Raw genomic sequence first — 18,715 nt, 5'->3', positions numbered from 1 at the left:
TGGGAACATGAATAAATGTGTCACTTCTCAAATTGGGCTGCTTAACACTAAACTAGATTATTGTAGAGAATATACCTCATTATTTACAAGCACCTCGTAACCAGACATGGATTTAATTTCCCACACAAGTAGGATTGACAAGTGGCTTCTCCAAAAATACTGGACACAATGGTGAAAGGTGTGGCGTTCGAGACACACACGCACACACGCCCCTCTCTCTGCTCTATGCTGTTTCCTCCTCTTTTTTGGCCTCACCCCCACGCTCCTGACACCACCTCCTGCTTGGCTGCATTACCCAGCAGCAGCCAATTAGGATGGAGGAAGCTGCCCAGTCCCCTAGCAGCAGCCCTGCTCTCTCCCTGCTCGGGGAAATCCCAAGCCAGTCGGGTCACTATGTCCAGAGAGGTAATACTGGACACATACTTGTCCACTATTACCTCTAATTTTTTACTGGACAGTGTCTCTAAAAACAGGACAGTCCGGTTCAATACTGGACACCTGGCAACCTTAGCTGAGTTACAGCTTTGTTGGTGTATGCAAAGGAGATTGAATCTCGCAAGCCACGTATAAATAAGTAGATATAGCTGAATTACATTTTTTTTTAGAGGTGATTCAACATTTTTATGGTGAAAAATGTTTAATGCATTTATATCGACTTTTGGTAAATGTAGGCCCCGTGTTGCTTTGCCAACTACCAGTTAATGTCAACAGGATTTCACCTTGATTATTTCCCCCTTTTTATTTATTATTCTATGAAGCATTCTTCCTGTTCTGGAGAAAAACTCCTCTCCTTCAAATAAATGAGATCAAATCTCCCCCAGCACAGGGAAAATGACGTTGTGGCATACACTGACTAGCGGGCTTTAATTCTGTTTGACATCCGACATTTTAAAGTACTTACAAAGCTAAAAAAAAAAGGGGGTGTTTTGTTCATCTTTCAAACGTTTCCAATGTTGAGCGTTTTTAAAGCGGTCATTTCCTTTGAGTGAGTGTCCTGCAGAAGAGCAGATTGAGGTGGATTCGGTGGTTAGGGCAGATGGTCCATATTAGAGCAATCTGCAACGTCCAGGGGGAAAAACAGTAGGGTTAGATCGCCCTAAGTAGCAAAGTATTACCTGTTACATGGACACTGTCCAGATGGCTCTAGTTATTAGAGACCGGGTCACTGATTGTATAACGTAATCCTAACAGACTGGGGTGATGAGGAGTCATCTGGCTGTAATAATGCGCAGGAACCCTATGCACCCGATTTTTAATTCTAATAGGTCTTAATGATGGGACGGGAGGGAGTAAGATTGTGCTCTTCAGAGGGTATTGAATTATTTATCAGAAGCACATAAACGTGCAAGGAACGCGGTGTGACGCACGGGCTGAACACATCTGCTGTTACTAATAAAGCGACACAGTGTGTGGTTCTGTGTAGTGATACGCCATTTGTTTACCTACCCCATACTACAGTATAACACAGGGGTGGGTGACTCCAGTCCTCAAGGGCCACCAACAGGTCAGGTTTTCAGGATATTCCTGCTTCAGCCCAGGTGGCTCAATCAGCAGCTCAGTCTTCGAGCTGCTGATTGAGCCACCTGTGCTGAAGCAGGGATATCCCCAATTACCTGGCCTGTTGGTGGCTTTTGTGGACTGGAGTTGGCCACCCCTGGTATAACAGAAAGCAAGCATGGAGAAAAAAAAACAATGAACAAGAAAACAAGCAACGCACATATATGTTTTGGTTTATCCCAGCCGTTCCAGTGCAGCTGTGCTAGAGAAAACAGTCATGAACTGGAGCAGATGGGATCATTTAGAAACGCATTAACATTTTGCTATAATATCTATTAAACTGACACTTTGACCTGTCACAGAATCAATCATGGCTACATGGGAAGGACAAGTATTGTAAAAAGGGGAAATGATCCTTTCATGCCAATCTGCTTTACTTAGTCACGTTCGCAGAAGATCAGAGAAAATCAATGAAAAGGGAACTTGGCCAGCGTTGATACGTGCGATACAAATAAGCGTTAACTCCTAGAAATCTGTGTTAATCAGCGCTAGCGATGCAAGTTTCTGTGCGTTCTTGCGGGAGAGCAGGAGGTTGTACAGTAGATCTCACCCGTTTCTATTATAGGGTTATGTAACAAAACCAATGGCAAATAATGATGTAACCCCTCTGATGTCTGAAGCTACCAATGCATTGCAAAGAAATTCCTCCGTGCACCAAAGGGGTAAATATACATAAACACCCTACAATTAAAACATAAACCTCATAATATCTTTATGTGTAAATTCTAAGTCTTTAGTAGGTTGACCATGTCTTGCCACTTGGGTTTCTAAAGGGGTAACAATTGTGTGTGTAAGTATAACACAGGGGTGCACAAACTGTGGGGCGCAGGAGATACTCTGCAGGCGCCGCGGTGTTTATAGAGGCCCTGCGCGCTTCCTGAAGGCATTTAAATGAAATGCCGGGGGAGCGGCGAAGGCCTCTGTGACTTCATTTACCGTGGCTCAGTCGGCTTCTGGAGACACGTCACCATCGTAACACCGGGAAGTCACGTGACGCTGTGTTGCCATGTGGTCGGTACGTCAGAACGCCGGGGCCAAGGTAAGGACGAGGGGAGGGGTGGCGAAGGGGGAAAAGATTGCACACCCCTGGTATAACATATTATAAGTTTAACAGTGTTAATAATAGTATGTCTTTTTATCATCCATTCTAGGTTTGCTAGTCCTATCTTACCTAAGTCTATTTTTTGGCTGTAGCGCAATATCGCCAGGTATCAGACTTTTACAGTGAGTAACATGTGAATAGGGCATTTTTCATTTGCACGCTCACTTGTCATGCGGTCTTTTTAAATGCAACGCTCTTGCATATGTAATTAGGCGATGCATACTCATTCACACGCTGACTATTTATCCTGGCATTACATTTAGCCCACTTTACTCTCATTTTATCGCAGCGTTATCGGAAATATATCTATATAAATATCAAACTACGTACCTGCCATTGGAGATAAAGATGGGCCATTTCCCTTTATTTTATCCCTGGATGTCATTTTTTTAGGGACATATTGTAGGTAATTGTCTACGAAGTCGAGAAATATTCAGTATTTTTTTTTTTTACTTCTAGTTCTCAGTGGAAATACTTTTATCCCTGTATTTCACCGCTGAACCTTTCTCTGCTTCTCATTAATCACCTTCTTCCACGAAAGGCAGTAGTAATAGGTTAGAACTAGCTGTAGCTTGGACAGACAAGTAGCTTTATGCCCTTTTAAAGGAGCAATCGATGCAATATCTTACATGGAGGAATTTTGTTTTTAAAAAATAAATCAGCCCTGCAGTATTACATAATACTTATACAGACCTGTCTGAGATGTGAATGTGCTCGCGAGTAATATTTCTATGTATGTACATTGTAAAGTGTAAATATTAAAGGGGCTCCTTACCAGCTATTTTGTTTTTATACGTTACATATTTTGATAAGGGACACACCTTTTGAGGCCTACAGCAAATATGAATGCATGTTTAGGGCCAATGCTAAAGACACGAACTGCAGCAAAGACCTGTAGGTGATATCTCCCAACTTCTTGGAGTGAGTGTTCTGTTCATGTAGAGCGATCCCTTAAACGGCCAGTTGGTGGCGCTTCCTCCCTGAATAACTATGTAGGGAGAAATATCAAAACGTTCAATAGGCAAATCATTGTGTTCTTATTGGCTCCTTTTAAGTTCATGTTTTTATATCAAATTGATATCTAAAATGGGAAAATCCACATCCCTCAAAAAATATTGTTGCAAGGAACATGTAATAAAGTTTTGAATATGTTATCTACAGTGTCCCCTATGCTTTTGAATACATTTTTTTTTCATTGATTTGACCTAAATCTTTGTTTTATAATTCTTTTTATGATTCGGATCTTTTCTATTTTTACTGTTGCATTCTGAGGTTTGTATTGGTAAGGCACACCTGTGGGCACGTGACTTGTATATGTGACAAGGGTTAATACACACAGCTACTGTATCTAGTGGAGTTGCTTGTCTCCCCTGCAGGGTTCCTCAAATAAGTAACATCTCCCCTCAATCAGTCACAAATATCACCTTAAATCACTGCCACTACCAAAAGAAAGGTCTTATCGCTAGGGGTCCTTGGTGCACATTTACGAAGAAAAATATGTAATTGGCACACATGTCTATTGTAGTAAAATGTGTCTGAAAATGTAGTTACTTTCTTCAAAGCGTGCAGAGTTCAATTTGAGCCAAAAGCAATTTGTATTAAATTTTAGACTTAATATACAAAAATAGTACACAATATTAAAAAACTGAAAACATATATAGTGGCCATATGTGGCTTGAACGACACCAGTCTGTGTAGGAAAGTGTTGGCGTACTGTCCCGGCCAAGCTTATGCTAAAGCTTGCCGGGTGCATAGCGGGCTAACTGCGGGGATGCTCTCGGTTTAAAATGGAGTTTCCCGCGTGGCGGCCACTTCAATAGATAAGCGCTAATGGCGCTTACTATTGAAAGCGCTCGAGGCGCGGGTAAAACGCCCGAAGATAAGCGCGCGCCGCCCGCAGCTGTTTCTAAACTGCGGCAGCAGCCGCATTAGTTTTAAACCGGCCGCCACTGTATATTGCAGTTTTTATTTTGATACTGGCAGTGCAGATTGTTATTACACAAACTGAATTCTTTCTCTATATACCATCATCTTGTACAATAATACGAACACGGACAATGTGTACAAGAGCTAGAGGGAAATACAGTGATGTTTTGTTGTATCTGATGAGGCCTTTCTTTACGGTCACCCATACTCTGGTTGCAGCTGAGTATTATTTCCCCCGCATATTATTCAGTCAAAAATGCCCATAGATAGAGAAGTGAAGCTCGCCAATCTTTTACTTCAGTCATGCAAATATTCAAGGAGTGATTCTGTGTGAACCCTGATGTCCAAAACACAAAACCCCAGCAAGCTCTTTTTGGGAACCCTTGAGCCCCACAAAATATATATGTATATGTTTCCAAAAGGAGTGCTATTGAGCGTGGCTTATGTATACAACAGACGACACAAGCCCAATGCTACATCCAACATGACAAAAATACACGGTAAAATACTTATACCTCTATTAGAATTTCAAGATAATATATATTAGTATTTTATCTGGTAGTGTTGGACTTGCGAACAGGTGTCTGCCGTGTCGTGGCTCGCAAGCTTACAATGCTTTGGCCAAAGGGTTAAACTAAATGACCCTTTTTCAAGAGAATATATAAGTATTTTACTGTGTATTTTTGTCACGTTGGATGTAGCATTGGGCTTCTCTGCAGTCTGTTGAACCCCGATGTTACCAAGTCATTCTGAGCTAGTCCCTGCATGGTTACTAGCCAGACGGCAGGACACACACACTACATCTGCTGAACAAGGGGATATAGAGAGTCAAAAAGAGAAGTGCCATAATGCAATCATTTTCTTAAGGCAGCAATGCCTCTCTCACAGCCATTCACATTGTCTCTTCTCTGCCTGGCTCCCAGTGGAATGCTCTTGAATGATAATTGGGTCACAGTGAAATGCCCCTGTATGATAATTGGGTCAAAGGGTACATGGGATTAGAATGACGCAGTTGGCATAGCCTCCAAAATATTGAAGTGGGACAGAATTGGTTAAACTGAGGCGTCAAAATAAAAAAAAATGCATATTTCCCAAAATGTAGAGTTTTTCTTTTTGTGATTTAAAATAGCATTTAGATGTCTTTAACACTATTTGCCTCCTAGAATAAATAATGAACCTAATTTCTAAATAATGGAGACTTGTAGTGCGTTAGTGCTGTTTGTACTATACTACTCAAGGTGAACTCACGACCTCATAGATAGTGCCACGTTTAGCTCTGTTGGAGCATGTAATACTATTCTTTACCTCTGGTCGCCTGATGACTGAGAGTTTTAAAGGTCGCACACAAAAACCATCTATCAAGTGCTGAAGCCATGGAATTGTGTGATTATGTTACTTGACACTTGTCAGATTATGTTTTTCTTATTTATTAAATGACCGAGTAGCTTATACTGCAAGGCAGCAACCACATCATATACACATTTAGGGAAATTAGTTGCGGGAAAGTGGTGATAAGTTGCTTTGCAAAAATCATTGATCATGTTTTCTTCCATAATTAATATACCCTGTATCATGTATCATGAATGATGTTCTAGACCCACAAGATTATCTGAGACAGATATACTGTACTGTATCAATGCAAAGCAACGTGTGTTTTGGAAGATATTGTGCTCTGTGTTATGCTACTTTTATGCCTGTGTCTCAGGTTGTTAACCAAGGAGATTTTAGGCGCCTCAGACCATGTTTATTTTTTTAAACAAATATGAAATCATGGAGAACTATAGATGCATGATTTGGTGCATCCCATTGTATTATTTGCAGTAAGTAACTCCTGTTGAATCTTCCCCAAATTGGAACAGATTTGTACATGGGCTTAATTGGAGTAAAGCGCTTTGACACAAAGATACACACGCTTTTTGCTCCAGTTTTGCTGTAAAATTGCCTTTATACTGTACATACTTCATACATTGTATATTATCTTGAACTGTGCATGCAATGTCTTGTATATAATGTTTAACCCTGTTCACGTAATGTAACTATGTATTGTAACCATGTATTTGTCATCATAACTCTATGCCCAGGACATACTTGAAAACGAGAGGTAACTCTGAGTGTATTACTTCCTGGTAAAACGTTTGATAAATACATTGTACTCCCCAAGTTCCCAGAATTATTAGAGTAAATAGAACCTACAGAACCCAAACACACACCCGGTAATTTCTATCCCAAAGCATCCCTTGTACTGTACGGGGTTATTTGTTAAACTCTGATAGTGCTGATGGGGCTCTAGTGCATGGAAACTCCCATTGAAGTGGATGGGATATTCCATGTGTAGTGCCCCAATTTGCACTATTGCAGCTTCATGAAAAACACCCTACAAGTGCCACTGCCAGTATATTAAAGGACTTAAAAGCTATTAGTGGGTTCAAATAATATATTTAATGTGAAATAGCATGTTTGGGCACTGGTAGTCAGTCCATCACTTTGTATCAAAACATTCATTTTTAGTGAGTGTGAAAGAACTGGGGTTGAAGTTCATCTTTGTTTTAAAGCTGCAGTTCCAGCAGTATCCTACATGTGAGTTTTTTTTTTAAATTCTATAAGAAAATAGTTGTAGCATTTAAAAAAAAAAAAAAAAAAAACTATTTTTAAAGACTTTTGAATGTATTCTAATGTAAAGAGCATTTTTGTTTCTATAGCAACCTTTTACAAAGTCACATTCCCTTCCTCTTCTGAGATAGGCTCTGGCACACCCAGATTTTTTTTTAATGTCTTTAAAAATTGTTACAAAAAATAAATAAAAATGCGGCGAGTATTTTCTCATAGTACAGAACTAATTTATTAAAAAAAATTTTTTTTTTAAACTCATGTTGTATATTGCTTGATCTGTAGCTTTGTTGTATGAACTTGCCCCATCCTTGCAAACAATTTGTTCCATTTTGAAAGTATTTCATGAAGACCTCGCTGGGGTCAGGAAGGAATTGCGTTTCCCCTTGTGAGTCATCACTGGACGATGTGTCACTGATTATTTTGGTTTGCCTTCCTCTGGATCACTATACTGAAAATACAAATATAGGATAAAGGATCTGTCGTCTAAATTTAGCATAGGTTGCACTTGATGGACGCATGTCTTTTTCAACCTCATCTGCTATGTAACTATGTAACCATGATGTTGCTCTTGTATTGAGCTGCACAGTTTGCAGTCATTGAGGTTGGTGGCCTGTTGGTAACCCTTGAGGACTGGAGTTGGGCACCCCTGTTTTAAATGAGCTTTGTGTCCATTTTTGGGATGACATTTTTGATTTGTTTTAGGTTTATGTATTACTGCTGTGAAGCACTATGTACTGTACATTTATGGCGCTATATAAATAAAGACATACAATACAATTTAAAAAAAAATCACAGATAAATGGAAATCTGAGGGGCTTTTTTGTAGACAATAACAATTTTATTTCTGTTTTGGTTCCAGGTTTCCTTTGAATTCATGATTACAGATGTACTACAGGTAGATCAACTAGATCGCCCAGGAATTTACAGCAAGTACAGTAAGTGTTAATGTGGTTTTCCTTTCTAAGTACACACTCTGCTCTTATTATTTCCTACATTTTCTTTGTTACATTTCGACCCTAGGCAGCAATGAAAGGTTTGGGAAATATCAAATTGTTGCCGCAGGCATTTATAATTTCCTTAGACCGTTTTAGTAATTAAAAAGTACATCTGAGAGGCTGTCACGGTCATCTGTATCAGAGGAAATTGCCAAGTTATTTTGCACAAAGTGATCTTTATAATAGGCAGCATGAAACCTCACTAAATGTAGTTTGGACACGAGTTTGTGAGGGCTCGCAAATTCTTCCCATGTACCTGTGCGGTCTTAAAACCTCAGCTAGGTTTGTAAGTGAGCCTCATGTTCACGTATCTTGCCCATAACCAGATATTACTCATTGGAAATAGTCTAGTTTTGAGTGTGTCCTTGGCGACAGTCTGCATGCATCAGGTCTGGAAGTTCCTTGTATTAGGCACATGTTATGTGAAATAAAATATGTATGCTGATTGGTCATAGTCCTGAACTATAGTATTCTAGTGGCTCTAGGAATTTAGCACAGCTGACATCCATCCAAGTAGAACTACAGGCAGTTGAATAAACCAATCTAGCACTTTGACAGCTGAAATGTGGTTACATGTGTATGATTTCACTTGATATGATATGAAATTGGAATGTTTTAGTACCTAGTTCTGATTATGGCAGGATGTGCTTTCAGAACTAACTTCTATAGCACAGCAATATCACGTGGGGCTTAAAACGTGATTATGTAAAGACCCCTTGCTCAGTTTAGTGATTTGGCAAATCATTGGGAAATCCAGATACAATGGCCCCACACCTCTGGAATGCCCTCAATTCCCCTCAATATCCGACTAGCACCCTCTCTATCCACTTTTAAGACCCACCTTAAAACACACCTTCTTAACGAAGCATATGAGTAGCTCCGTGGCTGATGCTATACACCTCATACATCGACCTTGGCCCCTTGCAGACGCACTTACCAGAACGCCCTCCTCCTGTCTCTGTACGTTCTTCCTACATACTATTAGATTAGGCTTTTCGGAGCAGGGACTGCTTTTCCTAAATGTTACTTTTATGTCTGAAGCACTACTTCCCATTATGTGTTATTTGTATTATTTATATGTGTAGCCTGGAGCCTGGAGCTCCCGTGGCTCCTGGAGACCCCCCTCCCTTGGTGCAGCGCGGTCGCGGGTGCCGACAGACCCGACGGCTGCTTCCAAGGGTGGGGGCTGGAGCAGGGAGCAGCGCGGCTTTCCCCGCATGCGGCCGGTTGCCGGGGACGCGATTGGTCCGTTGCTAAGGCCGTGGTCGCGTCTCTAAGGTCCCGGCTGTGGCTATGCGTGTTGCGCATGCGCAGGGACCCGATGTTACGGAAGGCCCCCAGATAGCTCGCGCGAAGGTAGTGCAGGGGTAGGAAAAAGTCTGCGAAGCTCTAGCCTACCAGGGAAGGCTCTGAGCTGGGACTACATATCCCAAGAGCCTTTGCGCGCCCCACGTGACACCAGGGAGCCAATAGGGCTTAGGGAGCCCCTGCAGAAGAGATACATTTGGCGGGCTTGGAGCACGTTAGGTGTTAGTCAGAGACCGGAGCAGCCCAGGGAAGGAGGTAGGGTACAGGAGTCCAGGACTCACTGTACTAGGCCAGCACCCCCAGGGTCTGAGGTAGCTGAGTATCCTCTGAGAGAGAGGGACCCTGTCACTCAGGTTAGTCCGTTGGAGCAGAGGAGCTGTGAGGGAAGGAAGGGCGCGGGGAGCGAGTGCAGCTCCTGCGGCCCTATAGGTACCCACACCCCAGATAGGCCCCAACCCCCCACTAGGGTAGTGGGTAATTGCTGAGGGAGGCCCCAGATAGGGACGCTGCCCTTAGTTTAGAGTGCTGCCTTGTCAGAGTCACAGCGGTCAGTGCTGTGAGGTCTGACAGGCAGGCACCTTGTTGCGCATCACGTTGGCTGCCAACATCCAGTGGGTCACAGCTTGTTGCTGCAGGCGCTGGGATTAGTGAGGCTTAGGGGACTTGGTTAGTTAGGGGAGTGGGACAGGTCATTACCCCCTGTAGGCCCCTAGGAGTTTCTCCAAAGCCACTACAGGTTGCTGTGCTATAGGGACGGCCTATGGTATAGTGCGTGCCACTTAGATAGATAGGGACTCAGCGGCTGCTGCTGTTCCTGTGAAGCGGTTCGGACCCACGTTGGGGTCCGCAGAGACTATTCCAGAGTGGGCCCGCCCTGACGGTCCACGTGCCAGGAGTTCGGTGGGAGGATCAGAAGGAGGCATCACCCGACTGATCCTTTGTGAAGTATTGCTAACCCGAGCACCGGAGTGCTCGGCAGGTATCTACAATACATAAGTGCACCACCGGGCCCTTAGCTTAATTGTGACTGCGCAGTCACCCATTGACTCTCTGCAAGAGTGCGGGACATTGGGTGGGGTTCTTTGGACACTGGGTAAGATCACCTGGTGTTGGGGAAGCGTCCTGCGAGATGTCACGGTTAGTGTCTCCTCGTGAGAGGGACACAGGTTATTATCAATGTGAGGTGTCATATGCATGTTAGTAAAAGGTTATGGTTAATATACATGCTGTCTATGTAATTATTGTGTTGTCCTGCGAGGAACCACTCCCCCTCTGGTGGGAGCCATCGCAGGTGGAGCCGCTGCACCGAATGTAAGTGGTTGTCCATAGTATAATTGCCCCAGGTTCCCCGTGGCGGAAGCTCAGCCCTCCTGTGAGCCAACAGGTATAGCACCAAATACCGAGTAACACTGAATGTTCCTGCACCCACACAGTATAATCTGCGATTGGGGGGGGGGGGGGAAACCCGTTACATATGATTGCCACGTATATTACTGCTGTGAAGCGCTATATCCATTAATGGCGCTATATAAATAAATAAAGATATATACATACGTTCATAATATTTACAGGGTTTGTAAAAGATTGCAATAGTTATTAAATCTCAGAACAAAAGTACAAGTCCTGATCTCTGAATTAGTGTAGGTTTTGCAGCAGGCTTCTCTGTCACAGACACCTTGTGTATGGCAAAATTAGAATAAAATGATTAACTATATCTTAAAGCAGCAACATACCCCACGCCCCACCCTCGTTTTGGAATGAAATTTTTTTGGGGGGTAGTCCCCCAGAGTGGGGGACACTTTATAACTCTGAGGACCCCAAGTTCCCAAGGTATTTATTTACCTTTTTATATGCTGATAAAAGCTGAATAAAGCTGATAGAGATTATTTTCAATACTAATACAGCAAAGGCATTTAGAACTTGTGGGTTATTACAAGAGTATCCCAAATATGGAAACAGGCCAGGAAGCAAATGGTGTGTCTGAGGCTCCGTGGGAGGTAGAGGGGAGCAGATTTTTGGACCAAGAAGTGCTCATGATGAGTTGATTTTTATGTTTCCCTTTATTAATGCTGCAGGTGACCTTGGCACTGGTGCCTTACAATGGCAACAAACAAAATAGTTTCTGAGCATCCTCAATCAATCACTACGTCCCTGTTTCCTGTGTATTTCATTATAGCCTTTTGTCTTCTCTCATTTCTTTGTAGCTGCTGACCCTTCATCTACTGCTCAATAAATTCAGCTACCACCAGGAAATTAAACCTTTCAAATCGGTGTTTTATCGCCAAAGTTTCACTAAAGTGGTCTATTTTTATTTTATTTTATTTTTACGACATATTTAGCAGACTCCCTAGAACCTTGCAGAGGTTCAATATTGCTTAAGTTACTGTGATTACATGGTCACGTTAGTATTAAATATAATTAGCCTGACATGTATTCTCGGGATTCCTAAGGAAAAAAACATAGCTGTATTGTTGAAATAAATCCGTCTTGACCATCAGAGCCTTGGGCTGCCTTCCCTGCGCTAGAATCATTCCCACTGGAAGCGCAAACACTGCACTTAGCAATGACAAAGTCAGAGCTTTCCCAGCTGCATTCTTTTGTATAAAATTAGATCAAGTAACTAACTCCCGTGAGGGGGAAAAAAATCAAAACTCATAAATCACGCTGTTGCCATCTGAAAAGCGGGTCCTCGCAGAATGGTTAGGGCATCACTTGGTAGGAAAGAAATGATATGTGAACGTGAGAGGTTTTCTGTGCAGAGAGCCCAGGGTGCTATTTATAAAGCCGCCCGCTGCAAGCAGGATAATGTATACTGATATACACATTCAACTTCACCCCCCAACAAGCCGCATGGATCCCTTTTTCTGGCATGAAATCTTATGCCGCATGACAAACATGGCTTTATCATAGATGGAAGTAAACCAGCAAAGGAAATCTTTTCCTAAATACATTATCACCGAGGTCTCGCAATGTCAGTGTAACTTTCTACAAACGCTTTCAAATTGATTTGCATTATTCTGGTGGCTGATCTTTGAAAAACAATGACGTAGCTCTTGTTAAAATGTAGAGGGGCATATTCAGTAAGTGGCGCTAAGCTGTAATGCACCTCAAGGGGCCGTTCACGGCTTAGTAAATATGTCCCGTATTTTGAATTTTGACTGAATTATTTGAACTACAACAATTGACAAATCTTGGCTGGATTTTGCAAAGCTTGTCTTGGTAATGCTTTCTGAAAATACTTTCGGTGTATAGAATTATATATAGAAAATATGCCCTATGCTATTATTTATGTGGGTGTCTTATTCAGTGTCTCAGCAGTGGTGTAGAATGCTGCTCCTGAAGGTCACAGCAACGATGGAAAACCTTGAGTTCCGCAAGCACCTAACTTTGCCTGAGCTTCTGGGTAATAGAATGTGTTAGCAGAAACGGCTTGAAAAGTACAACATGCAAAAGTACCCCTAATATGACTGCCAAAGCAGAGGGAAAGAAGTGAGGTTAAAGGTCAAAGCGTTTATTGTCTTCCTCCTTCTGATGTTGTAGCATTGAAGGATGAAGAGCTCAACTGTGCTTTTTATTAGTGGAAATAAGCACAGAGCCTACTTACTTAACTTAACCTAACAAAGGACTTGGGTTCTGGGAGAAAGCCTTCCTGGTCAAGCCCCCTCGCCAAACAGCGGTAACCGCAAAAAGGGCAGTCTGTTGCCTATGGAGACCTAAAAGTAAATGGATAATCTTCACTTGCTCAATTGAATAACAATATGTACTTCAGAGTAAATATATATGTATGTGAGCAGCGCCAACACTGAGCCTAAGTTGGCCAATATCATATTTGGCCAATATTGTGTTTATCTTTTAATAACTTGTGTTTTGCAACTCTGGGTTTGTTACATGTCTCCGTAATGTGCCTGCAACCTCCAGACAATGTTTTATTCAAGAGTTGCCTCTTAACTTTTTTTTTTTTTTTGTTCTTCTGGCATCGATCTCATTTTCCATTGGCTCTCTCTCTACTTGGGGTCTGTTTCTTCTTCTCATTTGCTTGCTGTCTTTTTTTTTCTAAACACTTCTCTCAATCCATCTCTAATTGGAAGGCAGCCATGCAGGAAGAAAAAGCACATAAGGCTGACAAGTTTTCCATTAAGAGACTCCCCATTACCTATCCCTCCTGTTTCCGCCACCTTTGGACCAAGAGATTTATTGTAAAACAGATGGCCTTTTCCTTACCTCCGCTGTTGCCTACCACATGTGCTGCTGGGTGTTGCTGTGTCCATCACATCTGTCTTTTAGGTACTTAATAAACACACCAGCTCCAGTGATTTGTAATGTTTTGCTAATGCTGGCTCGCATTGAACTCATTCTTCTCTTTGTTGCCCAGCTGAGACCTTAGCCTCGGCCTTCTTTCCCTCATACCCAATAATTAGAGTATAAATTAATCTTCACATTGGAGACAGGGGCGCTTAAGTACTGGAGAGGATACTAAACCTAATAACTCAAGGATGCTGTAAACGGTGCTATAGAAATGCCTTTTTATTATGTATTCCGTGGCTTATAGTCCTTGGGTGCTACTTTTTGTTGTTGTAGCTTTTCTCTCACTGCAGTGGTTTTATAATCTACAAGTTTTACAAAGTTTTTAACATATATTGAGTAGTGGTAATGGAAAATATTTTAGACTTTTTTTTTTTTTTTTGCTCATGCTATTGTTTTACTTTTTCTAGAAAAAGGTAATGCAACAAATGCATGAAGAATGCAAACATATAAAGTAAAAGTATAGTAAACAATATTGCATATTTCAGATCCGAGTTGCATTTTTGGCATGTGCATAAAGATAATGCAGACAGAATTAGAAGCCGTTCCGAGCAGGGGTGGCTAACTCCAGTCCACAAGGGCCACCAACATGTCAGGTTTTAAGGATATTCCTGCTTCAGCACAGGTGGCTCAATCAATGGTTGAGTCGCGAGTGAGCTACTGATTGAGCCACCTGTGCTGATACTGGTTGGAGACAGCAGCTGTGGTCTCTTTCAGTAAGACTTATGCTGGGGCCACAGAGGGGGTAGCAGGGCTGAGGCGCGCTGACGCTGAGGCTCGTCTGCTGAAATCTGCGCGATTTCATGCCCGTGCAGGTGAGCCAGCGGGCGCGATCGGAGGCGGGGGGAGACTGAGGGAGGCGGGGCAATGACGTCGCTGGGCCAATCGCCTGCGACGCACCGACGTCAATGTCACGGCGCTGACGTCACGGCGCCGTGACGTTGACGCTGCTCCGCGCTGATTGGATGTTTTCAGCTGACAGCGCGATGAAAAACAGCTTGGCTGTCAGCTGAAAAATCCAGCGCCTCAGCACGCCTGCGGACGCTCGCGTGAGCCCCCTCTCAAGGCATCCTCATTGAGGATGCAGGGGCTCAGCGCGGAGCGTCCGCACGGCTCAGCGCGGCCTGTCCTTCTTTGGACTCAGCCTTAGACAGGGCTCCCAAACGTTAAAATAATTCCATGACTTTCCCCTATTCAAACCTGCGAGTTCCTCCATGGCACTCCCTACCGTCTTATACCAAGAGAATAATGGGAGAACCCCGGGAAGTTTACATTAAAAAAAAGCCCAGATTTAACAATACCTTGAAATAAATGGTAACATAGTCTGATGTCTTTATTTTTCTTGTCTGTTTTATCTACCAGTTGTTTGAAGCTTGCATAGAGTGGCAGATGCTTTCTCCGTGTTACGACCTCTGGTTTCGCATTCTTGTAATGAACTGCGTGTTTGTATTTGACACCAGTCAAGGAGCATAGTGAAAGCCTTCTTCAGTGCTGAAGTGAGACACCTAGTTATGTGTTGTAGGCCTCTCAACAATTGAGTTACTTGCTGGATTCCAGCAACTACATTTTGCTCTTCGGATCCATTTACAACAGTGATTCCTTTTGGAGGGGGGGTGAAGGGGGGGTGGGGGAATTGCCCCATCCTCCAAATAAATGTACATGTTGCACCGTGTAGTTCTACAGTGTATATTTCTACTTACATTCCTTGCTGAGTGCAGTGTTGATTTTCTTTAACTCACAGTGATGACCAACAAGAAAATCCTGCAATAATACTTTATTTTATGATGCAAAGGACATTTGTAATAGGTAGTAGGGGTTAGTAGGATCACATAATGGGGCCTATTTCTTGAGCTTTACAGATGGAGATGACCAAGTCTCCATCTGTGAAGTAAATGGGACATGCAGAGCGTGTGCTACATTAACATATCAAGATGCATGAAGTCAATTTTGTGTATTTGGCATCAGTAAGTGAAATGGAGAGTGGCTATATGACGAGCAGTATATGGAGGCAGGGTTACTTGCATGGCATACTGTATATGAATGTCTTCTTTTTATATTCTTCAGTGTTATTCATTTTGTTAGCATTATATAAACTGTGTGGTCTGAGCTGACCGTCTTCCTGCCTTTCACATGTGTCACTTAGAAGTTGTGACCAAACTGTTGTTATTTAAACCTAGATCTGATTGCGCCTTTTCTTCTGCACACCAGTATTTTGAATGATAGTAAGTGCTACTATTTCAGACCAAATGTGTCACCAAACCTAAACATTCCTTGTTTCTCTCTGTCACATCTGCTTTAGTATGTCTTGGGTTTAGTGGTTTAGACTGCAGGGGTGCGCAAACTGGGGGGGGCCTGAAACGCTTGAATTACCTTTTTCACCATGTGAGTGGGCACTCACTTTTTTCACTAACATTTATTTCTGTGTATTACACATTTGCACTATGTTCTCTTTTTTCCTTTTTTTACATGCCTGCGGGTAGTTTGCGCTCTGTAGTATTTTTGTTACGCAAACTGGGGGGCGCAAGATTTTCCAGGGGGCGCGTGGCAGAGGCCCTGCACTCTTCCGCAAGGCATTTAAATGAAATGCCGGGGGGTCGCGTGAGGCCTCTGCAACGTCCCTTACCTTGTCTTCGGCAACGCGGCGTCAAATGACACTGCGGGGTCACGTGACATCACGTTACCATGACTGCATCATTTGGGGAGGAGAGCAGGCAGTGGGGCGCAGACTGAAACGTTTGTGCACCCCTGGTTTAGAGAAACATCTGCGCTGGAGCTTGGTCTATAGTTCTGCCAATAATGCATAGAAAGCTTTCCAAATATTTGCATGTTATATATGCTTTTTGTGTAACATGTTTAGTGTGTAATAGTACTGTATTGCTCTTAACAAATACTATTATATTTGTCCAGTGGACCTGCCTTTCGGAGTAATGTATTTGCTATTATTACACTTATGTTGCAAACATGGGCTTGCCTCTGTGCACTGCAGGATATGGGTTATTGGCTATCTGGGTAGATGTTTAAAAGGTCTGAAACAAAGAAGGAATCAAAATTAGGAAAATATACATTTTAATATAATAATGTCACAAATGAGGAAGATTTCGATAATCCTTTACTTCAGCAAGGACTACCGGACCCTTTATCAATGTAAATAACTAAAATCCTACCATTTATGCAGCTTGCACTGCATCGCTTTTGGACACATGCTTACAACACTCTCCTTAGAGCTTCACAGTGGTTTTATTTATATATATATATATATATATATATATATATATATATATATATATATATATATATATATATATATATATATATATATATATATATCTATCTATATCTCAAACACACAAAAAGGATGTTGCTCACACTACATGTATATGTGGAAAAACCAGACCCAATAAGTAATATTGACTATCTTGGAATAAAAAATAAACCAAGTGAGTGGAAATAAGTCATACAGTCCACTCCGGGAAGAAGCCCCCCACGGGTGAAACGCGTAGAGTGTCCACTCTAGGCAGCTATTCATTATTTTGTTGGCATGACTCTTGGTGCTTATCCTGTGGACTGTATGACTTATTTCCACACATCCTGGAGTTTAACTCCGTGGGACTGACTCCATCATCACTGTATGGCAGCTGAGTATCATTTTCTCTGCTATCTGGAGTCATTATCTCCTATGGAACCCTTACTCTAGGCTGTTTCATATGTGCAAACAGCACTGGCTTTTTGTGATTCTACAGCCATGTGTCCTACTTCCTTTTGTGCAGCCACCACAGGCATTGTATGCATCTTTTTTTGATTTTGATATTTTGTATTGCTGTTTAGGGTTTGAGTCTTTGTTTCATTTTGTCTCCCCTGTGCCTCCCCCTTGGTTTAAGTTATTATTTTTCTTATGTACATCATTTTTGTATATAGGTTTATTTATGCCATACCTTCCTTTATGCCCTTAGTTTAGTTATACATCTTTTTAGCTAAGGTCTTTACCAGGGGTATTTTGAAATATTCAGCTTTCTTTGTGTCGCTTTATATAGTTATCAGGCTCATTGTTCAGACACATTTTTTGCTTTTGACTTATTTTTCAGCATTATTGATCTTTGTAAATTTTAGCCAGTCACAGTCTTTTTGTATTTTTTGCTGCCCTTAGTGTGTTTGTTTTTAAAATGTTAGTGTTCTTTTTGCTCGCTATTAAAATCTATTCATTTTCTATTCTGACTTTAGTTTCCTGGTCTTTTGGTATTATGTTACCAGTTATTTTGTGGTATATTTAGTGTTCTGCTTTCGGGGATTGTCTTAGTCTTTTGTGTGTTCAATATATATATATATATATACACCTATATACCTTTTGTGTGTTCAATATATATATATATATATATATATATATATATATATATATATATATATATATATATATATATATATATATATATATATATATATATATATATATATATATATACCTTTTGTGTGACAGCCGTGATTAATGACTTCCTTTTTCTTGCACAGTTAAAGCACCTCTTGGGTATCAAACTGTTACCTGTTATTGCTGCAACACCAAGAAGTTTACTGATATTTGGTGATGGGTAAAATCCTCATCGGTTTGCAGCCGTGGGGAAATGGCGAGCTCTGTAGTCTTACTTTTCCTTTGACTTGGCAAACACACAACTGTTTTGTCCTCGGCAGGTTATGTTTTTATTTGCTTCATGGTCATTTGATAACTTTCTAGGTATCAGAAGAATTTAAGTGTGCTAATGGATCAAACTCTTGATCTACTCTGATTTATACTTTAAAATGCAACATTCGTGACATAAATATATTTTTTGTTGACACCACTGTACACCGAACACTGATATCTTTCAGATCATTTAAAGGTCATTGGACAACAAGCAATGACATCCTTCTTTGGAAAATTATGACT

At 41.6% G+C, this 18,715-nt stretch overlaps 1 protein-coding gene across 5 annotated transcripts in view; it reads left to right on the top strand.

Annotated features, from left to right (window-relative positions):
• The window catches only part of LZTS2 (leucine zipper tumor suppressor 2), a 123,094-nt gene that overhangs the window by 43,312 nt on the left and 61,067 nt on the right, over positions 1-18,715 (top strand). For all 5 annotated transcript variants that reach the window (XM_075612458.1, XM_075612459.1, XM_075612462.1 and 2 more), the window contains one exon: positions 8,055-8,130. The gene's annotated coding sequence lies outside the window, so the exon portion shown is untranslated. The remainder of the gene's footprint in view (positions 1-8,054; positions 8,131-18,715) is intronic.

Source organism: Ascaphus truei, chromosome 8, assembly GCF_040206685.1.
Source record: "Ascaphus truei isolate aAscTru1 chromosome 8, aAscTru1.hap1, whole genome shotgun sequence".
Taxonomy (NCBI): domain Eukaryota; kingdom Metazoa; phylum Chordata; class Amphibia; order Anura; family Ascaphidae; genus Ascaphus; species Ascaphus truei.
The sequence above is the reverse complement of the archived record's forward strand: the minus strand, read 5'-3'. Positions and strand labels throughout refer to the sequence as shown.